Source organism: Anabrus simplex, chromosome 4, assembly GCF_040414725.1.
Source record: "Anabrus simplex isolate iqAnaSimp1 chromosome 4, ASM4041472v1, whole genome shotgun sequence".
In the NCBI taxonomy this organism is placed as follows: Eukaryota; Metazoa; Arthropoda; class Insecta; order Orthoptera; family Tettigoniidae; genus Anabrus; species Anabrus simplex.
The window spans coordinates 406,958,711-406,986,117 of record NC_090268.1 but is presented as its reverse complement, the minus strand read 5'-3'; the positions used below and the strand labels follow the sequence as shown (position 1 = coordinate 406,986,117).

Here is a 27,407-nt window from a genome sequence, read left to right as displayed (position 1 = left end):
GGTTCTACTTTACTCGCGCCATGTACCATTCTGTGGGACCTTCAACGTGGATTTTGCACCCCTTTAGACATCAAGCATCAATGTGCTTTATAAATGGTCCCTTGGTCAGTAATACTATTATTTACGATCTTTTTTTTTTTTTGAGTCTGATGCACTGGTTTTTTTTTTTTGGGTTCATGTCCATCCATTCATTCTTCATGATTATTTTTTATTTTATTTTGGTCATTGGATGAATTTGAACTTTTTGTTATTTCATTTCGTACCATTAGGGGCTGATGACCTCGATGTTAGGCCCCTTTAAACAACAAGCATCATCATCATCATCATCATCCTTCACTTTTGATAACTTGACGACCATGGTGGTATATTACAATGCTACCAATGTATGTTTAGTTTAGGTATTATATTTTTCACATTATTGTAGGCTAGTAGAAATGAAAATGACCTAGTGGTAATTGTTAATTTATTGATTCATAACTTAGTAGTAATACACTATTTCTACTAAAAATCTTTGTTTTACAATACAGATATTCTAACCACGTATTCATTATTTGTCTAAGACAATTATTATGAAATTGATCATTTTTATTAGGTAACTTTTTAAAACTTGAGGTCAGTTTTGGAGAATATTAGGGGCATTTTATAGGTCATTTTTCAATAATTTTTAGGTCATCAGCATCCGGACCCTAAAGATGAATAATACAATACAATAATACAATAGATTTATTTTGTCTGGCAAGATTAAGGCCATTAGGCCCTCTCTTCCATCTAACCAGAAAATACAGTTTTTACATGTGCAACATTGAAATAAGTACACTTACAATTGAAACATCTTGCAACTACTAAACAATACAATATTATGATAAAAAAAGGAAAAAAATAGGAGAATGATGATGATGATGATGATGATGAAGATGATTATTTACACAATTATGACATGATTAGCTAATTTCTATTATCCTTGGTAATAACAGTGGGATTATATAAAGTCTATAGTTTGAGGAAGGCTAAATCTACAATATTTCCATAGCATTACTTAGTAGGTAGCGGTGACAAAGTTGCCTAAAACTAGCAGGTGAGGCTCCTCTGACAGAGACGGGTAGTGCATTCCATTGTCGTGCCGAAGAAATAACAAATGAGTTTGTGTATCGTGTGGTGCGGTGAGGTGGAATAGATAAGAGTGTACCAGATTTTGACCGTGTTCCAAAACTGTGATTGGATGAGAGGTGGTGAAATTGACTGTACAAGTAGGGAGGTGAGCATGAGGAGAGTATTCGACGAAGAAGGCATAAAGCATGAAGATTATGGCGCTGTTTGAGTTTTAGCCAACTGAGTTCATCGTAGGCAGGTGTAACATGGTCAAAGTAACGTAGGTCACATATATAGCGAACACAGGCGTTTTGCGCGCGTTGTAGTGTGTTGTTAAGAGTAGTAGTCAGGTCGTTGTACACGGCGTCACAGTAGTCGAAGTGAGGCAATACCAGAGTGCAAATAAGGCGTTCTTTTAATATTCGAGAAAATATGTTGCGGAGTCTTCTAAGTGAGTTAAGTGTCGCAAATACTTTCCTGGAGATGCTGGTAACCTGCTGCTTCCAAGAAAGATGTTCGTCTATCATAACGCCGAGATCTTTGACAGATTCACTGAAATCAATGGGTGAATTTTGTAGGTAGGGTTTTGGTAAAGTGAATTTGCTTATATATAGGATGTGAAATTATTATAGCTTGAGATTTTACGTTATTTAATCTAAGTCCATGCATATCAGTCCAGTTACAGATTTCTTGTAAGTCTCTATTGAAATTTTTAATTTCATCGGTTAGTCTTTCCGGTTCACAGTGCAAGTATAATTGTATATCGTCAGCGTAGATGTGGTGTCTGCAGCTGTTTACCGACGACGTAATATCATTGATATAGACAGAAAATAGAAGCGGTCCTAGGACAGACCCCTGTGGAACACCAACCTCTACGGATCGCCAGGATGAATATTCATTGTTGTTGTTTCTTACACACTGCAGATGACCGCGGAGGTATGAATTCATCCACTGAAGACTGTTTGTCGAGAACTGGAGTTTAAATAGTTTGGAAAGTAGTATGTCTATGTCAACAGAGTCGAAAGCTTTAGAGAAATCAAGAAGAGCTAGTATGGTAACTTGTCTTTTGTCCATCACATTGCGAATGTCGTCTGTAACCTTAAGTAGTGCAGTACTAGTGCTGTGGTTACGTCGAAAACCAGTGCAGTAATCCGTCAATATGTCCATCCAGCGCTTCCCGCAGGCCCACAATGCGACCCCGTACAAATGGCTGCAGTTCTTCAACAGAAACATGTACTCATCGACAGGGCATGGTTGTACCATTGAATGAATGTTGCAAACACTGTTCACCACTAACTTCAGCACAGTTACTGCCTGCAGAGTCAAAACAGAGTGCATACTGAGCACTACCTGATTGCCAATGTCTGTGACAAGTAAATCACTAACACAACCCCTCAGTATGCACATATTATACCCGAGTGCTACTGAACATAGTCCTTGAGGATGTTGCATGTTTTTCTGACAGTGTAGATGCATGCCATTATCTGCAACTTCTGGCCTTTTACAGCAAAATTATTTTGAAAGTGAGCGCCATGCTGACCCCTCGACCAACAGCAGGTTAATAGTCGAACCAGCAGGGTTGGAAAAGAACACGAATTAACCAAGGAAGATTGGACAAGAAAGATAAAAGTGAGGAGCCTGTCACAAGTAAGTAAAAGCAATGTCAGACTTGGCTAAGGGCCCTGTGATCACTAATCCAAACTCCCAAGTTGAGAACAGAAGTATGTTGCTCCCATCTGAACAGCAAGGTGACTAATAAAGAATTGCGGGTGTACATTGGAAATCAATTATTGATACATAATAGATTCCCTAAATATCTAGGAGTCACCTTAGATAGAACACACTCCTGTAGACAATACTTTCGCAACATCCAATCAAAGTAAGAACTCACAACAATGTAACCTAAAAATTATGTGGTACAACTTGGGGTTCCATGGCAACTTTACTCACACCAACCTCATAGATACACAGCTCAACACCACGATGCGTCTCATCACCGGCACAATAATGATAAGTAACAGTGTAGCGCCAACCTCACACTTGCAGTGTGTACAAGATTAGCCTCCATAAGATGAATATGAATGATTACATGTGCTTGTCACAATAATGACCTCCTTAACCATATTCATCAGGAGAGACAACATGTTTGTTTACTAATGTGATTGGTAGAACATTTTTGAGGATTTAACTAGATGTAAAATTATGTCATTGGCCAATTTTTTTAAATATGTTCTTGCATTATGTCATAATATGATTTATAAACTTATCGTATTAAATATCAAGTTATATTGAATTTGTGGATTGACCGTGTGATTTCTTGTGAAGCTATTTTGCATAACTATAGTGTAAATCAATACAATCCAAATCTTGAAGTTTATCACATGTAACAATAAGATCTGTGGTTGCCTCTGTGGATCAGTGGTAGAGTGTCGGCCTACGGATCCCAAGATAGCGGGTTCAAACCCGGCAGAGGTAGTCGGATTTTTGAAGTGCGGAAAAAAGACCATTCAACACTCCATGTCATACAATGTCGGCATGTAAAAGATCTCTGGTGACACATTTGGTGTTTACCCGACAAAATTCATTAAATCTAAGCCATAGACGCCCAAGAGAGTTTTGGTTTACTCGGTCTGCCATCTAGTGGGCCTGGAGTAAATCGGGATGTCAAAATTGACGAGCAGACAGCCAGATGGCATTAAATTGAAATGTCTGCACATGGTAGCTGAGGCTGTACAATTATTAGAAAAAAAATAAGGTCTGCACTCACATATTGTCTGCCTATCCTCAGCCATATCTTCCCATTGACATAAATGCTCTCCGTGGGGAGTTCAAGAAAATAATTAATAATCCACAATTACCAATACGTGGTGACATCGCGGACGTTCATCTGAATCATCTACGGTTTAGAAATCCATCAATAAGAAAAGCAATAGAATTGAAGAGTACCAGTTTCAATATAACTAAAGAATGGCAGGGAAGACAAGGTGTCAGGCTTGAGTCCACTCTGCAACGCATTGGTTCGTTTCTGCCACCTGGATTTGAGTTTCATCGTAAAACATGGTCTACTCTCAACAGGATACGATTGTGTTGTGGTAACTGCACAGATCTCCATTACAAATGAAAAAAGAATCTCTACTCCTTCCTGCAATTGTGGTGCCTCTAAGCAGACCATCCACATATTATCATTGAGTGTCCAAAAAAAAAAAAGTACAGTGGCAACATCAGTGATTTTGCTCATGCATTACTAGAGACAATTAGTTATATAAACAACGTAGATATAAAGATATACTTTTTTTCGTGAATCAGTTAGCATATATGCATGTATTGTATCTGTAAAGCCATATGCTAAATAAATAAATAAATAAATAAATAAATAAAACACCCGTGCCAATTTACAGTATCATAAAATTACTCGTAGAATAAGTCTGCATTATGCATACATGCCACGTGGTCGGCCCAAGAAACGCTGGCTTGATCGCCTTCAAGAAGACATACCAATATAAATGATGCATTATGGGAATCAACATCTATATCATTTAAGAAGACATGTGCTATGTTCATCTTGTTTCAAATGATACCCTTAATAGAACGAAGTGGAGATTGTGAAATAAAAATCTTCCGGGCTATTATGCCATGGTCCACTCTTCTCATTTTGTCCAGACGTTTCGACTACTGCTGACTGCAGTCGCCAGCAGGATACAAGAGAGAGTACCTACACGACGCCACAGAAGATGACTACTGCAGCACACCCAGGACTTGTGCATTTGGTTTTTGAGGGAAGTGTAAGGGGTAAGAATGGTACAGGTAGGCGAAGGTATGAATATGACAAGCAGATTAGAGCAGATTGAATCACCTTAAACAGCAAAATGCACACTGACATTTATGCACTAACTATCTAGCTACTACTGTGTAAAATTTTCCCTACATCAGACAAAAATTGCATGATAAGGGATTATTTTTGTGAAAGAAATCATGAAAATTTTGCTAAGCCATAAAATGCAAAATAAAAATCTATGCAACTTGACTCACTTTAGAACTGTCCTGCACAATAAGTATGCCCTTCAGACTTCTTTCTTCTCTCTTCCAGTGATATTTTTATCACCTTATTCTTTTTCCTTAGCTCTTTACTTTCACCTGAGCTCCTTTTCCTGCTTTGTTATAAGCACCTTTGGTCTCGCTGGTGACTGATGTCCACAGCAGAAGTTGGTACTGGCTTCCCTCTGATGGACTGAAGGACCTCAAGTGTTCTAACACACCGCATATTGAACTCACTCACAGCACTCACAATACCAAGCTGAAGTTCATTTCTAGTAACAAAGACTTCTTTTGGACATTTGGACACTTATTCCAAAGAAGACTGTGAAGGCTCTCATTTGGATTTTGTGTCTTCCCTTTTGTGCACCTTTGTAGCAGTACATCTGATTCAAGCCTCTGATATGTTGGCATTATTTTTAAAACTGCATCATACAGAATACCACATCTGCTACTCAATGCTTAGATTACATTTGAAATCCAAGTAAGACAGACGTAAGAAAGGGAAAGCAGCAACTGGAGGGGCGTGTCCAGTAGAGCATGGGACAGTTAAATGCTAGTGCAGCGCCATTTAAATGAGGCACTGTGGGTTTTAAAATGGCGGCTTTTAAAAAATAAAAGCATTTTTTGAAAGAACACACATCAGGGTATTTTTTAGAGTTCTAAACCCAATTTTGACATTTTCTGCTAATTCATTAAATTTCACTATAGTGTCCCCTTAAGCAATGTCCTTAACTAGAAGCACTCTCTCAGCTACACTTATTGTGTATTAATGTTGCAGTTAAGGATGTCAAACTGATAGATATTGCTTCTTTTTGTTCTGTACCGAGCTCGATAGCTGTAGTCGCTTAAGTGTGGCCAGTATCCAGTATTCGGGAGATAGTAGGTTCGAACCCCACTGTCGGCAGCCCTGAAGATGGTTTTCCATGGTTTCCCATTTTCACACCAGACAAATGCTGGGGCTGTACCTTAATTAAGGCCACGGCTGCTTCTTTCACACTCCTAACCCTTTCCTGTCCCATCGTCGCCATAAGACATATCTGTGTCGGTGCGACGTAAAGCCAATAGCTTTTATTCTGTACATTGCATACCATCATAATCCTTCTTGTTTGAACACCGTTGGCTAACTTCTTCCTATTCTAATCCAATTTTATCAGTTAATAAATCTCCAGGTGTTATATTTTATTCTCTCATAACATCCTTTAGTAAACTAGGCCTAACATCGAATAATATATCTTTCCTTGTCTTGAAACTCATGTCATGGATTATATAATCACTGACTTTTGTAACTTTAGAAACACCAATCAGTTTAATAGACAGGAAGCCTTCTCTGATATATCTTAAATTTTCTCATATGCATTATGCATATATCTGGAAGGCCAAGGCTGCAGGCCTCAGGATCGTGTAAAGCCAGTGCAGTGTTGTCCTCTTGAACTCTTATTTTCATAGTAACATTACCTCACAGCACTAGATATCTCTCGGTGATTCATCATCATTCATTCAACATCTACCGTCTCAATGTCAGTCCCTTTCATTTACTTTAGATAGATCATGTGTCTAGCACTCGATACCCCATGTCTGACTCATAATTCAGAAATCATTTATTGCCTGTTTAGGGAACTGCAGTTAGGGCTATTATGCTCTAATAATAATAATAATAATAATAATAATAATAATAATAATAATAATAATAATAATAATAATAATAATAATAAGTCTTGGGTAAGGAGTACAAGATGAAAATAAATAAGTCCAAAACAAAAGTAATGGAGTACAGTCGGACGAAGGCAGGTGATGCAGGAAATATTAGATAAGGAAATGAAGTCTTAAAGGAAGTAGATGAATATTGTTACTTGGGTAGTAAAATAACTAACGATGGCAGAAGTAAGGAGGACATAAAATGCAGACTAGCACAAGCAAGGAAGAGCTTTCTTAAGAAAAGAAATTTGCTCACTTCAAACATTGATATCGGAATTAGAAAGATGTTTTTGAAGACTTTCGTGTGGAGCGTGGCATTGTATGGAAGTGAAACATGGACGATAACTGGCTCAGAAAGAAAGAGAATAGAAGCTTTTGAAATGTGGTGTTACAGAAGAATGCTGAAGGTGATGTGGATAGATCGAATCACGAATGAAGAGATACTGAATCGAATTGGTGAGAGGAGATCGATTTGGCTAAATTTGACGAGAAGAAGAGATAGAACGATAGGACACATCTTAAGACACCCAGGACTTGTTCAGTTGGTTTTTGAAGGAAGTGTAGGGGGTAAGAACGGTAGGGGTAGACCAAGATATGAATATGACAAGCAGATTAGAGCAGATGTAGGATGCAATAGTTACGTAGAAATGAAAAGGTTAGCACAGGCTAGGGTGGCATGGACGGCTGCATCAAACCAGTCTATGGACTGATGACTCAAACAACAACAATAATAGGCATGATAAGTTTGTCTTTCAGAGGAACAACATTGTTTTTGTATTACGTTGTATTTATTTGCCTTGCAATTTCTTGATATGGTTATGGCTATAGGGCATTTCTTTCACGCTAAGCTAAAGTTAACTTCTCCACAAAAGTAAATTGGCTACTACTTATTAAAATAAAATTCCATGGCACTGTAGCCCTGATGAAATGGCGTATGGCTTTTAGAGCCGGGAGTGTCCGAGGATATGTTTGGCTCGCCAGTGCAGGTCTTTCGATTTGACTCCCGTAGGCAACCTGCGTGTCATGAGGATGAAATGATGATGAAGACAACACATACACCCAGCTCCTGTGCCAGCGAAATTAACCAATGATGGTTAAAATTCCCGACCCTGCCAGGAATCGAAGCCGGGACCCCTGTGACCAAAGGCCAGCACGCTAACCATTTAACCATGGAGCCGGACATAGCCCTGATGGGCCTTGTCCTACTAAGCGACCGCTGTTCAGCCCAAAGGCCTTCTAATTACAAGGTGACGCATGGTCCTCTCGGCTGTTATTCTCGACTTTCTAGACTGGGCCCGCTACCTAGTTGTCAAATAGATAGTCGCTTGTCGCATAGGCTGAGTGAACCCTGAACTAACCCTCAGATTCAGATAAAAATCCCTGACCTGGCTGGGAATCAAACGTGGGGCATCCATTTAAAACCAGACACACTATCCCGGAACCACAGGGCCAAAAATTATTAGCATACTTACAGTCACTAGGAAATAATAATAATAATTAGAATTTATTTTAAATTCATTTATTTTACATGTCCATAACATGAAATTAAACTAAAAATTAACAGGTTGCGATAATAAAATGACTAGGGTAGACAGAATAATGCATATACAATTAAATGTGTTTTGAAGGTACCGTAGTCCGGATAACCTTGTTTTTTGCTGTAAAGAGGTCATTCAACTTATCTGGCTCTCTGCAAATCAAAAGACTGTGCATTAGCTTTGTGTAGTGGAAACCTGCTGGATTTAGAACATCTTTTGATTTGCAGAGAGCGTCATTCCCCTTTCCAGTCTAGTATTTCACGATACCAGAGTAGCCGTGCTTGGCGGTGTCGTGTTGTGAGTGGTAGCCTGGTCAGAGGCACATGCGATTGTAATCCTACTACAAGCAGATGGTTCCCAATGGTCCTTGGTAACACAGCAGGTGCAATATGTGACTGGATTTTGTTCCTGGATGATGTTTGGTCGGTCTCTGCTGCTCATACAATGTGTTGATCTTGATGCGCATCTGTACTACAAGGATGTCCAGAGTCTGGTCTGTGGGTGTGGGAATGTTCCACAGATCAGTGCTGAAAGCAGCGGCCCACCACCGATACATTGTGCCCAGCATGTGCAGTAATCCATCAATATGTCCATCCAGCGCTTCCCGCAGGCCCACAATGCGACCCCGTACAAATGGCTGCAGTTCTTCAACAGAAACATACTCATCGACAGGGCATGGTTGTACCATTGAATGAATGTTGCAAACACTGTTCACCACTAACTTCAGCACAGTTACTGCCTGCAGAGTCAAAACAGAGTGCATACTGAGCACTACCTGATTGCCAATGTCTGTGACAAATGAATCACTAACACACCCCCTCAGTATGCACATATTATACCCGGGTGCTACTGAACATAGTCCTTGAGGATGTTGCATGTTTTTCTGACAGTGTAGATGCATGCCATTATCTGCAACTTCTGGCCTTTTACAGCAAAATTATTTTGAAAGTGAGCGCCATGCTGACCCCTCGACCAACAGCAGGTTAATAGTCGAACCAGCAGGGTTGGAAAAGAACACGAATTAACCAAGGAAGATTGGACAAGAAAGATAAAAGTGAGGAGCCTGTCACAAGTAAGTAAAAGCAATGTCAGACTTGGCTAAGGGCCCTGTGATCACTAATCCAAACTCCCAAGTTGAGAACAGAAGTATGTTGCTCCCATCTGAACAGCAAGGTGACTAATAAAGAATTGCGGGTGTACATTGGAAATCAATTATTGATACATAATAGATTCCCTAAATATCTAGGAGTCACCTTAGATAGAACACACTCCTGTAGACAATACTTTCGCAACATCCAATCAAAGTAAGAACTCACAACAATGTAACCTAAAAATTATGTGGTACAACTTGGGGTTCCATGGCAACTTTACTCACACCAACCTCATAGATACACAGCTCAACACCACGATGCGTCTCATCACCGGCACAATAATGATAAGTAACAGTGTAGCGCCAACCTCACACTTGCAGTGTGTACAAGATTAGCCTCCATAAGATGAATATGAATGATTACATGTGCTTGTCACAATAATGACCTCCTTAACCATATTCATCAGGAGAGACAACATGTTTGTTTACTAATGTGATTGGTAGAACATTTTTGAGGATTTAACTAGATGTAAAATTATGTCATTGGCCAATTTTTTTTAATATGTTCTTGCATTATGTCATAATATGATTTATAAACTTATCGTATTAAATATCAAGTTATATTGAATTTGTGGATTGACCGTGTGATTTCTTGTGAAGCTATTTTGCATAACTATAGTGTAAATCAATACAATCCAAATCTTGAAGTTTATCACATGTAACAATAAGATCTGTGGTTGCCTCTGTGGATCAGTGGTAGAGTGTCGGCCTACGGGTCCCAAGATAGCGGGTTCAAACCCGGCAGAGGTAGTCGGATTTTTGAAGTGCGGAAAAAAGACCATTCAACACTCCATGTCATACAATGTCGGCATGTAAAAGATCTCTGGTGACACATTTGGTGTTTACCCGACAAAATTCATTAAATCTCAGCCATAGACGCCCAAGAGAGTTTTGGTTTACTCGGTCTGCCATCTAGTGGGCCTGGAGTAAATCGGGATGTCAAAATTGATGAGCAGACAGCCAGATGGCATTAAATTGAAATGTCTGCACATGGTAGCTGAGGCTGTACAATTATTAGAAAAAAAATAAGGTCTGCACTCACATATTGTCTGCCTATCCTCAGCCATATCTTCCCATTGACATAAATGCTCTCCGTGGGGAGTTCAAGAAAATAATTAATAATCCACAATTACCAATACGTGGTGACATCGCGGACGTTCATCTGAATCATCTACGGTTTAGAAATCCATCAATAAGAAAAGCAATAGAATTGAAGAGTACCAGTTTCAATATAACTAAAGAATGGCAGGGAAGACAAGGTGTCAGGCTTGAGTCCACTCTGCAACGCATTGGTTTGTTTCTGCCACCTGGATTTGAGTTTCATCGTAAAACATGGTCTACTCTCAACAGGATACGATTGTGTTGTGGTAACTGCACAGATCTCCATTACAAATGAAAAAAGAATCTCTACTCCTTCCTGCAATTGTGGTGCCTCTAAGCAGACCATCCACATATTATCATTGAGTGTCCAAAAAAAAAAAAGTACAGTGGCAACATCAGTGATTTTGCTCATGCATTACTAGAGACAATTAGTTATATAAACAACGTAGATATAAAGATATACTTTTTTTCGTGAATCAGTTAGCATATATGCATGTATTGTATCTGTAAAGCCATATGCTAAATAAATAAATAAATAAATAAATAAATAAAACACCCGTGCCAATTTACAGTATCATAAAATTACTCGTAGAATAAGTCTGCATTATGCATACATGCCACGTGGTCGGCCCAAGAAACGCTGGCTTGATCGCCTTCAAGAAGACATACCAATATAAATGATGCATTATGGGAATCAACATCTATATCATTTAAGAAGACATGTGCTATGTTCATCTTGTTTCAAATGATACCCTTAATAGAACGAAGTGGAGATTGTGAAATAAAAATCTTCCGGGCTATTATGCCATGGTCCACTCTTCTCATTTTGTCCAGACGTTTCGACTACTGCTGACTGCAGTCGCCAGCAGGATACAAGAGAGAGTACCTACACGACGCCACAGAAGATGACTACTGCAGCACACCCAGGACTTGTGCATTTGGTTTTTGAGGGAAGTGTAAGGGGTAAGAATGGTACAGGTAGGCGAAGGTATGAATATGACAAGCAGATTAGAGCAGGTATAGGATGCAGCAGTTATTTAGGAATGAAAAGTTTAGCACATAGGGTGGCATGGAGGGCTGCATCAAACCAGTCTATGGACTGATGACTCAAACAACAACAGAATGACATAGCTCAGTGTAAAGAAAGTGTCCTGGAACATGTAAAGTGTCCACTTAAGACAAGTGGGTGAGACTAATGGCGATGTCCGTTGTCCGTAATTTGAGGTGTCCACTTAAATGAGGCTTATTTAGCATGTGTCTTACGTAAAATAAAATCGGTTCCATGGAAAAATGTCCATATAGAGGAGCTGAATAAAGGTTCTATTAGAGCAGATTCGACTGTAGATTTTAATAGCTTTGGACAAGTCAGTAGAGGATGAAATTAAGTCCTTATTATTGCTAAGTGTATCAGCAATACTTGTAATAATTAGATCTATATGTCCTATCATTCTGTCTCTTCTCGTCAAATTAAGCCACAACAATCTCCTCTCACCAATTCGATTTGATTCAGTATCTCTTCATTCGTGATTCGATTTATCCATCTCACCTTCAGCATTCTTCTGTAACACTGTAACACCACATTTCAAAAGCTTCTATTCTCTTTCTTTCTGAGTGAGTTATTGTCCATGTTTCACTTCCATATAATGCCACGCTCCAAACGAAAGTCTTCAAAAACATTTTTCTAATTCCTATATCAGTATTCGAAGTGAGCAAATTTCTTTCCTTAAGAAAGGCCTTCCTTGCTTGTTAGTTATTTTACTACCCAAGTAACAACATTCATCCACTTTCTTTAAGACTTCATTTCTTAATCTAATATTTCCTGCATCACCTGACTTTGTATGATTTTATTCCATTACTTTGGTTTTGAACTTATTTGTTTTCATCTTGTACTCCCCACCCAAGACTCTCTCCTCCACACCATTCAGCAACTTCTCCAGATCTTCTGCAGTCTCAGATAAAATAACAATATCATCGGTAAATCTCAGGGTTTTGATTTCCTCTCCTTGGTTTGTGATTTCCTTTCTAAATTCTTCTTTGATTTCCTTTACTGTCTGTTCTTTGTAAACATTGAAAAGAAGGGGGAACAAACTGCAGCCTTGCCTCACCCCTTTCTGGATTGCTGCTTCTTTTTAATAGCCCTCAATTCTTATCACTGCAATATCAATTGGCCATTATAAATGTTCTAGTTAACTCATTCCTGGTTGCCAGCATTTTGCCCCAGTGTGCTAAGTTGGGCTCATCACTTGGTAAATAGCATACCTACCAAGATGCATGGCTAGTGCATACCATGGAGGCCACTGCATAGGCTACTTGGAGCCATCGACAGTGACAATGCACTATGAGAGACTTTGTCTCATTTTCAAAAATTGATGCCTGCCTGGCCATCAGATGATAAAGATGTTGATTCCCATAGGGAATCTGAAATATTTGTTCCTATAATGCCAATATAGTTGGTCCGTTATTGGACATTATAAATTTTCCAGCTAACTCATTCCTGGTTGCCAGCATTTTGCCCCAGTGTGCTAAGTTGGGCTCATCAGTTGGTAAATAGCACACCTACCAAGACACATGGCTAGTGCATACCATGGAGGCCACTGTGTAGGCTACTTGCAGCCACCAGCAGTACCAATGCACTATGAGAGACTTTGTCTCATTTTCAAACATTGATGCCTGCCTGTCCATCAGATGATAAAGATGTTGATTCCCAGAGGGAATCTGAAATATTTGTTCCGGATGAGTACATTTATAATACCAATATAGTTGGTCCATTATTGCACATTATAAATTTTCCAGCTAACTCATTCCTGGTTGTCAGCATTTTGCCCCAGTGTGCTAAGTTAGGCTCATCAGTTGGTAATTAGCACACCTACCAAGACACATGGCTAGTGCATACCATGGAGGCCACTGCGTAGAATACTTGGAGCCACCGACAGTACCAGTGCACTATGAGAGACTTTATCTCATTTTCAAACATTGATGCCTGTCTGGCCATCAGATGATAAAGATGTTGATTCCCATAGAAAACCTGAAATATTTGTTCTGAATGAGTAAATTTAGAATACCAATATAGTTGGTCCATTATTGGACATTATAAATTTTCCAGCTAACTTAGCACACTGGGGCAAAACGCTGGCAACCAGGAATGAGTCAGCTATCGTCATCTATCAGCAGGACAACACTCCATGCCACCATGCCACCGACCCATGGAATTGCAGCGATGGTTTCAAGCCATAGACATTGGTCTGCTTCTCTGGCCTCCTTGTAGTCCCGATCTGAACCCCATAAAAAACCTATGGAACAGAATGGCATAACAGTTGGCAAAACACAAGCCCAAGAACAGAGAAGAATTGAGACTGGCAGTCCTTACACTACGGCAACAATTGATGCGCGAGTAGTGTAGAAAGCTAATTAACTCTATGCCTGACAGGATCATGGCATGCTACAATATTCCAGAGGTGGTCCAACAAAGTACTGAACATTGTCATGTAACTTGTGCTTTTAGTATCTCTGTTTTGAGTGAATAGATATCTGAATAATAAGTTGAAAGATGAAAAATAACATGTTTTATTGGGTGGTCTTAAACATTTTTCTGACACTGTACTGTATAGGCTTTTGGGCTTATGCCGTGTCAAGAAAATAGACACGGCATAAGCCCAAAAGCCTATACAGTATCATGTCTAAGTACAGACCGTGAAAGCATCAATGACAACATCTCTTGAGTTATCTATTGATTCTTAATTGATCTTTCCTTTCTTCCTAACATCTCTTCAGCAGCCCTACTGACCTCATTCTTCACGACTGTCCATTCTTCTTCTACTATGTTTCCTTCAGTCTTTCCATTTAGTCCTTGAGCAACATGTTCCTTGAAACAATCCTTCACATTCTTTTCTTTCAACTTGTCTAGATCCCATCTTACTGGATTCCTTCCCTTCTTCAATTTCTTCAACTCCAGACGGCATTTCATGACCAACAAGTTGTGATCAGAGTCCACGTCTGCTCCTAGGAAAGTTTTGCAATCCAACACCTGGTTTCTGAATCTCTGCCTAATCATAATGAAGTCTATTTGATACCTTTTGTGGTGTTTGAACCAAGTAGCAAGGACTAAATTGTGATTGGTGCAGACTTCAACCAGCCGACTTCCTCTTTCATTCCTTTCTCCCTATCCGAATTCACCTTCTGCATTACCTTCTCTTTCTTGGCCTACCACTGCATTCCAGTCTCCCATAACAATTAGATTCTCGCCACCTTTTACATACTTTATTCTTTATCTCTTCATATATTCTTTCGATTTCCTCATCTGCTGAACTAGTAGGCATATAGACCTGCACTATCATAGTGGGCATTGGTTTGGTGTCTATCTTGACAACAATAATCCTTTCACTATTCTGGTCATAGTAGCTTACCTGCTGCCCTATTTTCTTATTCATTATTAAACCAACTCCTGCATTTGCCCTGTTTGATTTTGTGTTGATAATTCTGTGGTCATCTGACCAAGAGTCCTGCTCTTCCTGCCAATGTACTTCACTTATACCAACTATAGATTCTCTAACCTACCACAACGATTCAAACTTCTAACATTCCACGCTCCGACTCGCAAAATGTTCGTATCCATCTTCCTGATGATCTCCCCCTCTCGTGTAGTCCACACCCGGAGATTCAAATGGGGGACTATTTTACCCAGGATGAAGCCATCATCAGTACATCATTCATACGGAGAGAGCTGCATGTCCTTTGGAGTTAGTTACGGCTGTAGTTTCCCATTGTTTCAGCTGCGCAGCAGTATCAACAGAGCTAAGCCAGGTTGAGTATTATTACAAGGCCATATCAGTCAGTCATCTAGACTGCTGCCCTTGTAACTTTCAAAGGCTGCTACCTCCCTTTCGCTGTCACTCTTTCTCTTAAAATCATTCTGCAGACATGGGAATTCCTTTTGAATCTTTGTACGATTTTGTGTCTAAGGAAAACAGAAAGAAACATACATAGGAATGCTGAAGTTAAAAGATATAAATTTCATTATGATTGATCTGTGTTGAACTGTGATTACAATAATATTTAAATATTTATTATTAAGGTCCACCTTTTCAATACAAACTGTATAATTTTTCACATTACATTTATGTTCAGGGACTAGTTTTGACCTCACTGTAGGTCATCGTCAGCCTTAAAGCAAATCACTCAAATATTTATTGAAGAAAATAAACAATGTATGACACAAAGGTCTTAAAAACTGTATGCACAACTCATAGAATTCAAGTTAAGACTGCTTACATAAAATAAAATGCTGTTGAATGTGCATTGACACTGCACTGTGTCTTTAGTGCTGAAGTTGCCGTGAAGTTAATTGTTCTGCACAGGCCACTTTCCAAACCTTTCATTAGCGTCTTGTATTCTAATTAGTGTAAATTCTGATAATTCTAGTTGCCCGGAAATACTACCAGTGACTACTTACTCACAAGTTACCAAGGGATTTTCCAACATATCTTGCATCATTCCAGTCATAACTCAGATTTTCACTAATAAGTTCAAGGTCAGGTAGTTCCGCTAACCACTCAGTGTGGAGTGCCGTAAACTGCACGCAGACTCCCTAACACTCTCTGTCGCGGTGTGACGTTCATTGCACGCGCGTAGCAGCTTCTGATTTGTGCTTCTATCTAGGCAGATATTTATTCTGAACATCGCAAGCAGTCACACGGTATGTTATTTGCGTTCTGATCGAGGGTAAATGAATGTGTACCGGTTACTGTGGAGGAAATGTATATAGTTTTTGCGTTGTGTATGTTAATGAGCATAGTACAGAAACCTGTATTGAGATCTTATTTCTCAAACAATCTGGTTACTAGCTACTTCTATATTTGGTTCAGCCATATTTCTTGGTCGATTTGAAAGCTCAGAAGATTCCTCCACTTCATTGACCTTGGATAATTCCAGTAAATTATGCTGTTTATGTGTTTATGCACTAATAACATACTGAATATTTTGGTAAAATTCATTGAACCACTTGTCATTTACACCCGATTAACTAAAAGCCTGCACTCATAGCATGCTTGGTGCTATACTCCTCCCGCAGCACATGGTAGCCAGGTAGTGAAAGTCGTCCTACGCTGAGAGGTTAAAATTGACAAGGAAGAGACTTTATGTGCTGATTGTCGAAGCAAAAATACCATAGCATTTCAGACGCCCGATAAACGTAAGTAGGAGCGACGAGCGTGTTTAGATCTCGAGCCAAGGAAAAATGTACTGCAAAAGGTCTTTCAGTGAGAAAAACTCCTTGAAAAATTAAACTGCGGGAAAACACAATTGTGAAGAATAAAAATGACAATTTAAGTGAATGAGAGGAAAATAGGAATCGAGGAATGAAAAGGTGGGAGTCATTACAGTATACGAGTGGTTCAAATTTGTTCAAGCAAAGAAACTATGAGTGAGGGCCAGTGTTACAAGAGAAAGCATGAGAAATCGTAAATAACCTGAAAGTTGAGTTTAATTCAGTAAATATACCGGGCGAGTTGGCCATGCGGTTAGAGGCACACGGCTGTGAGCTTGCATCCAGGAGATAGTGGGTTTGAAACCCACTGTCGGCAGCCCTGAAGATGGTTTCCCATTTTCACACCAGGTAAATGCTGGGGCTGTACCTTAATTAAGGCCATGGCTGCTTCCTTCCAACTCCTAGCCCTTTCCTATCCCATCGCTGCCATAAGACCTATCTGTGTCAGTGCGATGTAAAGCCACTAGCAAAAAAAAAAATTCAGTAAATAATTTGTGTGTCACACTGGGTCGTTATTCTCTTTTCGAGAATATGGCAGTAAAGAAAAATGTGCTAAATTTGTACACCCAGCTGAATGATTATTTCCTGAAGCTGTATTGAATGTAAATGCTGTAAAATCACTTGTAATATTTCCCGGGCAAATACAGTATTTAGTTAGAAATTATTTAGAATAATCAAAATAAAAATGTACGCTTATATTTAAGGTGGATGTTCTGTACCGTTAAAGTGTTCGATTAATTTTTACAACCTTGTTTTAGCAGACACCTCTCGTAACGAACATTTTACCATGGAACCGACGGTGTCCCCAGAGTATATTTAAAATAGTGTGTGTTCCATCCACCTTGTCAGTACACTTTTTATAATTGAAAATTATTTATTCATACGTGTTTCAGGAACATAGTACATTCCCTTCATCAGTGAAATCCATTCAAAGAATAATAATGTTATTTGCTTTAGGTCCCACTAATTACTTTTATGGTTTTCGGAGACACTGAGGTGCCTGAACTTAGTCCCGCAGGAGTTCTTTTACGTGCCAGTAAATCTACCGACACAAGGCTGACGTATTTGTGCACCTTCAAATACCACCGGTCTGAGTCAGGATCGAACTTGCCAAGTTGGGGTCAGAAGGCAGCGCCTCAACAATCTGAGCCACTCAACCCGGCAATGAAAGAATGAAAACAATATAATGCTATCTTTTGTTTAGCCCATATTTAGAGAAGTATTATATCATAATTCACCATATCAGTGAATAAACAAACATTAGTGAAATCATCATCATCAACATCCCACTCCAGTTGCCTGGGTGTGGTTAACAAGCCTCCTCCACTCCTTTCTGTCCTTCCACTTTTCCTGCTCCATTACTTCCGCCACATCCAATCCAGCTTCTCTAATGTCCTTCCAGATCTAATCCATCCACCTTCTTCTCGGTCTTCCAACTGGTCCCTTTCCCTTAATTTCTCTTTCCAATTCCCTTCTTGCTACCCTTTCCTTTCCCATTCTTTCTACACGTACGAACCATCTCAGTCTTGCTTTCTGTATGTTCTGTACTAACGGTTCTATATTTAGCTCTTCACTGATTTCAATATTTTCTATCTCTTCTTGTCTTTTTAACCAATGTTCTTAAAAATTTCATTTCTTACTATCTTGTCTCTTATTAGTTACCAGCATTTATATTACAATTGGTATGAAATACTGTTTATATAATGTTAATTTCATTTTCTTGGGTACTTTGGCATCCCATGAAAGCTCTCTGACTTGATGATAAAATGTTGTACCTTTACTTAGTGTGTTATATTAATTTCAGGGTTGATTTCATTACTTCCATTAATAATGCTACCCAGATATGTAAACTGTTCTACATTCTCTAACCGTTCTCTGTGTATGTTCACTTGGCTTCTCTTTTTCTCTTTTCCACAGTGCATGACTACAGTTTTCATTTCACTAATTACCATTCCAAACTCCTTCAGATTTTCATTCCAAACGTCCAGTCTCCTTTGTACTTCCTTTCCTCCCTTTCCCCAAATCACCACATCATCTGCAAATACCAAAGCATTCACTTCATCACTACCGATACTCTGTTTTACATGTTTTATGATTTCATCCATCAATATAATAAACAATAATGGTGACAGTGCACTTCCTTGCTTGAGACCATTTTTTTTTTCTTGTGTAAAGTGTTTCAGAGTCACCACTCCCCACTTGTACAGTGCTCTTACTCTCATGATACAAAATTTTTATCTTGTTAATTAATGATTTTGGTACATTCCTTTTCAGTAGACATTCCCATACATGTTTTCTCTTAATTGTATCATAAGCCTTTTCCAGTGAAATCTTATGAAAATTATTATTACATACAATTTTAATATTTTGATGATGTTGAATGAGAATACCTAAATAAATTTAAGATCCTCAAGTTTTATCTTGGGGCCGATGACCTGCGATGTTAGGCCCCTTAAAACAACAAGCATCATCATCAAGCAGTTTTATCTTTTTCTTTTTTCCTTTTCTTCCTTAAAGGATTAAATGTTAGTTTATACAACAGGTGATGATGGGATAGGAAAGGGCTAGGAGTGGGAAGGAAGCCCCAGCATTTGCGTGGTGTGAAAATAGGAAACCATGGAAAACCATCTTCCGGGCTGGCAACAGTGGGGCTCGAACCCATTATGTCCTGAATGGAAGCTCACAGCTGCGCGGCCCTAACTGCATGGCCAATTTGCTCGGTATATATGTCTTCAGATGGTTTGGTAGCTTCCTAGCCTTGGCAATGAACACATTTCTCTCCTACAATTAATAGCGAGGCAAGATTTATTTGGAAGTAATGGAAGTTATGCTGAGGACCATATTGTAATAAATTCCACCAAAACATATTCTGACCGTCTCCTTATCCTTGCATTTTGAAAGAGGAAACAACTTAAAAACAAACATGAATACGCAGAAGGACCAGGACGATCTGATTAGGAGCACAGCCATCAACACTCATTGAGAGGCAATTTGCATTGTTTCACATAGCAGAGAAACTAGAGATTATCATGTCTGTTAAAACAGTGTGGTGGCTGGTAGATCTAATGTTATATTTTAAACCTCTGAGTAATTTTTTTATTTTGTTACAGGTATATTGGCGTACTCCAAGGGGATTTCCTCAGCATCTTCCCAGAGAAGTAGCTAAGAAGAGGTTTAGGTTTACCACTAATCGTCCATGGACAGCTCAGTTTCGCCAACAAAATCAACCTCAGTCTATAAGGAAGAAAGTATTTTTAGAACCTATTAAGGACTGGAGTTTCTTCAGAGGAGACAGAGTAAGTAAACTTCATATGTGTGCGTGAGTGTTTGGTGTTTGTGCATGCATGCATGCACCCTACCTCCTCCATTTTTCTAATGCCTAGGCACTTGGATACAAGTGCATTGGCCGTAATGATGGGTGGTTGTGATCGTGTGTACCATCAAGAGAAGATTAGCACGTCAGAAGGAACGCATTATACATTGCCTGAAAAAAAAAAATTGAAGGGGGGAGGAATGAAATGAAACTTCATGTGTTGAGAGGGTATGTGATGGTATTTCAGTGATTTCAAAATCAAGTCAAATTTACATAGAACTTGACAGTATGAGCCCACTTATCAGTATGGCGTTGCACCCCCCTCTGGCCTAGATGCATATACTAATTCGGTTGGGAAGGATGTCATAAAGTCGTTGTATGCTCTCCTGAGGCAAGCTGGCCCATAACCATCGTAACTAGTCCTTGATGTCCTGGATACTGGCCCTGGGTCAGAGTTGACGTCCGAGCTGGTCCCGCAGATGTTCTATCGAGGACAGATCTGAAGATCTTGCTGGCCACAGGAGTACGTCAGCATTATGCATACAGCTCATAGAGACATGTGTCATGATTGGACAAGCATTGTCTTATTGACAAATGACACCACAATACTGTCGCATGAGGGGTAACATATTAGGACACAGGATGTCCGTTACATACCGTTGTCCCATCAGAGTTACCTCAATCACTACCAGCTGTGACCTGAAGTCATGGCTCCCCATACCATGACACCAGGAGTACAGTAACACCCCTGTACCTCACCAAAACATTGGAAGAATGGAACCTCTCCCCGGTTGCCACCGTACTTGCAGATAATGGTCATCCAGGGTAGTGCAGAACCCCGATTCATCGCTGAACACAATGCAATGCCATTCATCAGCAGTCCTTGTTTGCCGGTCACGGTACCACTCCAGATGCAGCCGTTTGTGTTGTGGTGTTAATGGCAGCCTACGCATGGGACGGTAATTCCCTAGACCGACTGCTGCTGGTTTCTAACCAATGGTGGGGGATGACATAGAATGTTGCAGGGAGTCCATTACTTGTTCTCGGATGGCAGGTGCAGATGTGAAAGGGTTACGATATGCTTGGTGCACAATACGGCAATCCTCCCTTATGATACGTGGTTGACTGGAGCCATGACGATGAGTATGCCTCCCTCACATTCCCATGCACTCCAGCATCGGACCACTATCACATCCGAATGCCCCACATATCTGGATATTGCAAGATTCAACCAGCCGGCCGTATGGAGACCGACAATGAGGCCCCTTTCAACTCTGTCAGGTGCTGAATACACTGTCTTACACAAGTCACAGACATGCAGGCATCTATAGGATTCATTAAGTAACTTTGAAGTTTTTCACTCTTACAAACTATCCACTTCATGTCCGTATTGATATTACAATCTAACAATCAAAGAAATATTTTTTATCCACCTAATCAATACTTTATTTGTCTTTGGCTATTTTTTTTAAATTATTAACCTAACATGTTTCGACTGCTTTGAAGTCATCATCAGCTGTATTTACATAAGCTTAGGTGTAAATAAGGTAAAAATAAACACATTATATGTTCTCGTAATAGACTTGATACTTTACATGGGAAACTTAAATTTTTGTCTACTGGGGAGGATGGTAGTGGAGGGGGGGGGGGCGTGGATGGGGGAGGAGAATGCTTAAAAGGTGATTAATAACTAGTTCTGAACTAAAATATTGTTAAATCTTCTTCTTTCAATAAGAAGATAAAAACATCTTTAAGTGTCTTTTATTGCTTCTGTTCGGAAGTGTATTTGAAGAATAAATTGGCTTTTATAATTTATAATGTCCAATAACGGACCATTTATATTGGTATTATAAATTTACTCATTCGGAAAAAATATTTCAGATTCCCTATGGGAATCAACATCTGTATCATCTGATGGCCAAGCAGGCATCAATTTTTGGTAGTGAGACAAAATCTCTCATAGTGCATTGGCACTGCCGGTGTCTACAATTAGCCTACGCAGTGGCCTCCACAGTATGCACTAGCCTTGCATCTTGGTAGGTGTGCTAGGTACCAACTGACGAGCCCAGCCTAGCACACGGGGGTGAAACGCTGGCAACCAGGAATGACTTAGCTGGAAAATTTATAATGTCCAATAACGGACTGTTTATATTGTTATTATAAATTTACTCATTCGGAACAAATATTTCAGATTCCCTATGGGAATCAACATCTATACCATTATTTGTGTTAGTCAAAGAAATTTAGCAAGTGAGATATGAAAGAACTCTGATATAAATTGATGGAAGCATGACCAGATTTAGTTTTGGTTCAAAGTGAGGACAAATGCCTCTCCAGCCGAAAGCCTCAGCATCCTAGATGATATTGGCAGTTTGATTCTTGAAGAATATTCTCTTCCTACTGTATTTTATTCTATGCCAAATTGTAATTGAGACACTGAGTGAGAGAGCTATGCCAGAGTAAGATGGAACTGAAATATTTTGTGTTTGCCCTAATAAAGATAAAAATGTTCCATTTAACATATATTTCATTGTTCATCATCTCAAAGTATACATTTGAAACTATTTTAGATAATTATTTACAGGATGTAATTCCCATCATTTTACCATTTCTTTTCACTTGCAAACAAGCAAAATAACCTTGCATTGCAAAACATTCATCTGCTTTTTCCTTTTTTGGTCACAAAGTTCTCTTTCCATCTGTCTTTCCTAATTTATCAGCAATAACTTAAAATTTATAGTCCACCTAGTCAATAATTGTTATTTAAGAATGAAGTACATCGATCATTCTAAACTATATTCCATTTTATCCCATATCAAATTTGAAAACTGTTTTGTTATTCTAAGATGTAAGTCATATAAGTTTTGATTTAACAGGTTTTTTTTGACATAAAGAAATTTAATTTCACTTCTTATTCCTAATTGGTTAACTTTCGTCTGAGTCTCCCTTTCATGTTTTTGTAAAATGCCTCTTTTTCTTAGTGACTTTAAATGCTTTGGAGTAACTTTACTTGCCAAGCAAATTTTGAGGAAATCAAGTCCTTTCAAATCTTGATGATTTTATTTTATAAGTTCTTAAATCTATTCAGTAATGTTCTAGCCTGGCTGGCATCTTCAGAGTTTATTATTTGAACCATAATGGTTTGATTTATTTTGATCCGTATTGACTTCAAAATAATCTATCAGCAATACTTTAAAACTTATTGTTCACCTCGTCATTACTTATTGTGGTTAAAATAATATCCTCTTTCCTATAAATCTAACTCATTTCTCACCCAAAAATCCCCTATCTTTACTCAGTTACTATAGATCTCTGGTTCCATCACAAAAGGTATTTAGATCTTCAGTTAACCCTAGAATCATAAACTTTCGTCTCCCAGACTATGCACCCCTGTAGTTTCCGCGGTAATTTCCAGATGCTAATGAACTGTGCCTTCCCCCTCCATCTATTCTTCCCTGGCTATCAACAATCAGTGCTGACCTTAGTTTCAAGCATTAAGGTCCATTTGTTTGTTCACTGCGATATGAAAGTCATCTGAGAGACGAAAGTTTATGATTTGTGAAAGTATTCATGATTTGTACATAGCTGTAAATAGTGTGAATATCAGGTTTATTACAGTAATGTTTTTTGTACATAATACGTAAGTTTAATAGGATACTGAAATGGAAAATCTAGCGCACGATAATGAATTGATAACGGGAGTGTTTTCTGAATTAGACAGAGAACCACTCTCTTCATGAGCCATTAGTGGTAATGTATTTCGTGAATCAAATTACCCGGCCAATACATGCATCAAAGAGAAATATTATGACTGAAAATTGGTTCACCTCAATTCGTCTGGCTGATTCTCTGCATTGTGACCGTAACCTGACAATCATTGGAACAATGAGAAAAGACAAGCCACAGATACCACCAGAGATGAAAACAGTCAAGGAAAGAAATCTTGGGTCCTCCATGTTTTGTTATGATGGTATAAAAACAATGGTATCCTATAAAGGAAAACCAAACAAGAATATAATCCTCCTTTCTACATGCCGTGAAGTAGGAACAATAGCAGCCAGTCGGAAAAAGATATGGCAGAAGACTACATTGGGACTAAAGGTGCCGTGGACACTTTCGATGAAATGTCAATATTGATGTCCTTTTCAAGAAAAACGAGATGGCCAATGTGTATCTTTTATAGTATGATTAATACATCACTTGCCAATGGATACATTATTTATGTGCATAAGATGGTTCAAAAAGGCCAAAAGCCACTTTCAGGGCGAGAGTTTTCAAAGGATATATCCAAAATGCTAATGGTTCCAAAGCTGCAAGAGAGACTTCAGACACCAACTTTGAGGCCCAGCCTGAAGAGGACCATTGCTGAAATTCTTGGAAAAGATGGCATTCCTGAAGATCCTCAATCAGGTACTGCTGTGAAAGAAGAAGAGTTTGTGCGTTTTGTCTATCAAAGAAAAGAAGTATAACCCGATTCCTTTGTAAGACATGCCGAAGCACATTTGCCTTGATCACCAGGCAAAACAGTGCATTGAATGTGCCTATTGAAGAAAAACTGACCAGAGTGTATCGTCATCACTACGTGTGGTAGTTTTAATATTCCGTATTTTGTGTAAAATGTTGGGTTTATGCTTATTAAAGTGCTTTTCTTTTTGGTAGTCTGACAGACGAAAGTTTGATTCGTGTTACCCTGGAGGGACTTTATGATTCTAGGGTTAAACTAATACCATACATCATAAATGCATACATACATACATACATACATACATACATACATACATACATACATACATACATACATACTGTTATGCCTTTCAGCATTCAGTCTGCAAGACTATGTGAATTTACTAAACGCCACCACAATCCTCTATTTGTAATTAGTTCTGTGGCCTCTTTTAGTTCTATACCTCTTATATTTAAATCGTTAGAAACTGAGTAACCATCGCAGTCTTGGTCTCCCTCTACTCCTCTTACCCTCCATAACAGTGACCATTATTCTCCAGGGTAAGCTATCCTCCTCCATTCACCTTGCACGACCCCACCACTGAAGCCAGTTTATGTGTATAGCTTCATCCATCGAATTCATTCCTAACTTATCCTTTATCTCCTCATTCTGAGTACCCTCCTCCCACTGTTCCCACCTATTTGTACCAGCAATCATTCTCGCTACTTTCATGTCTGTTACTTCTAACTGAGGAATAAGTTATCCTGTGTCCACCTAGCTTTTACTCCCGTACAGCAAAGTTGCTCTGAAAATAGACCAATGTAAAGATAGTTTCATCCGGGAGCTGACTTCCTTCTTGCAGAATACTGTTGATCGCAACTGTGAGCTAACTGCATTAGCTTTACTGCACCTTAATTCAATCTCACTTACACCAAACTGGAAGAGCACACATCCTAAATAGGCCTGTTCCAGCTTTGTATCCCCAATTTGACATTCAGTTCTCTTGGATTTCTTGCCTACGGACTTCAATTTAGTCTTGGAAAGGCTAATATTCATACTCATTGCACATATTTTCAAGTTCAAAGACATTAGACTGCAGGCTTTTGGCACAATCTGCCATTAAGACCAAGTCATCAGCGTAGGCCAGACTGCTTACTACATTTCCACCGAACTGAATCCCTCCCTGCCACTTTATATCTTTCAGTAGATGATCCCTGCAAATACCTTGAACCAAGAACTCATTCTCCCATCAATTCTCACTGCTGCCCAATTGTCAACATAAATGCTTTTGATTGATTTTAATAATCTACCCTTAATCCCATAGTCCCCCTGTACGGCGAACATCTTTTCCCTCGGTACTGTGTCATATGCTTACTCTAGATCTACGAAACACACATATAAATGTCTATTCCTCTTGTATTATTTTTTATTTACCTGGTGCGTCCTGAAAATCTGATCGTGATGGTCTCTCTGTGGTCTGCAACCACACTGGTATTCATTTAACTTACTCTCAACCACAGATAACACCCTCCTTTCCCAGATGCCAGTGAACACTTTGCCTGGTATACTGATCAGCGAGATACCTCGATAGTTGTTGCAATCCTTCCTGTTCCCTTGCTTATAGATAGGTGCAATTACTGCTTTTGTCCAATCAGAAGGTACCTTACTAACATGCCATGCTAATCTTTGTGAAGCCATTTCAACCCTGCCTTCCCATTATATTTCACCATTTCAGGTCTGATTTCATCTATTCCTGCTGCTTTATGATACTGGAGTTTGTTTACCATCCTTTCCACTTCATCCAGTGTAATTTCATCAATATCATTGTCCTCCACCCCATGAACTCAATATTCCTTCCACCTGTCCAGTGATTCTATGTGGTCAATGATGAATTCACCTGAATTACCCAAAACACTATTTCGTTTTTCTCTCCCTTTCTAAGATTCTTTATTACTGTCTAGAAAGGTTTCCCTGCTGCTTGACCTAGCCTCTCCACGTTATTACCAAAATCTTCCCAAGACTTCTTTTTGATTAAACAACTATTTATTTTGCTCTATTTCTTTCATCTATGTACAATTTCCTGCTTGCATCAGTCCTTGTTTGGAGCCATTTCTCATACTCTGCCTTAGATTTACAAGCTGCTCTCACTTCATCATTCCACAAAGTTGTTTGCTTTTTCCCATCTTTACACACAGTTGTTCCTGACATTCCCTTGCTGTTTCTAGTAGAGTATCCCTGTATGCCACCCATTCTCTTTCTGTATCCTGATCCTACTTATTGTCCATTGTTTGGAACTTTCTGTTAATCATATCCATGTACTTCTGTCTAATTTCTTCGTCCTGGAAATATTGTACCCTTATTCGTCTACAGACAGATTTTGCTTTCTCTATCCTAGGACTAGAGATACTTAGTTCACTACAGATCAGATGGTGGTCTGTATCATCAAAGAATCCCTGGAAAACCCAAACATTCCTAACAGATTTCCTGAATTCAATGTTAAGATAGTCTATTACGGATTTGATGCCCTGACCCTCCCATGTGTACTGGTAAATAGCCTTATGCTTGAAGAATATATTTGTAGCTCCTAAACCCATACTAGCTCAGGAGTTCAGCAAACACTTCCCATTCCTTTTAGCATCCATATCTTCCCCACATTCACCAATCACCCTTTCATATCCTTCAGTTCAATTTCCAACTTTCGCATTGAAATCGCCCATTAACACTATCGTATCCTGGCCGTTGGCCCTGACTATGATGTCACTCAATGCTTCATAAAACTT

The 27,407-nt window shown here is 39.1% G+C and overlaps 1 pseudogene; it reads left to right on the top strand.

Moving 5' to 3' along the window:
- Nucleotides 1-9,225: 9,225 nt before the first annotated feature.
- LOC136872771 (large ribosomal subunit protein uL24m-like) overlaps nucleotides 9,226-27,407 on the top strand; it is a 43,352-nt pseudogene continuing 25,170 nt past the window's right edge.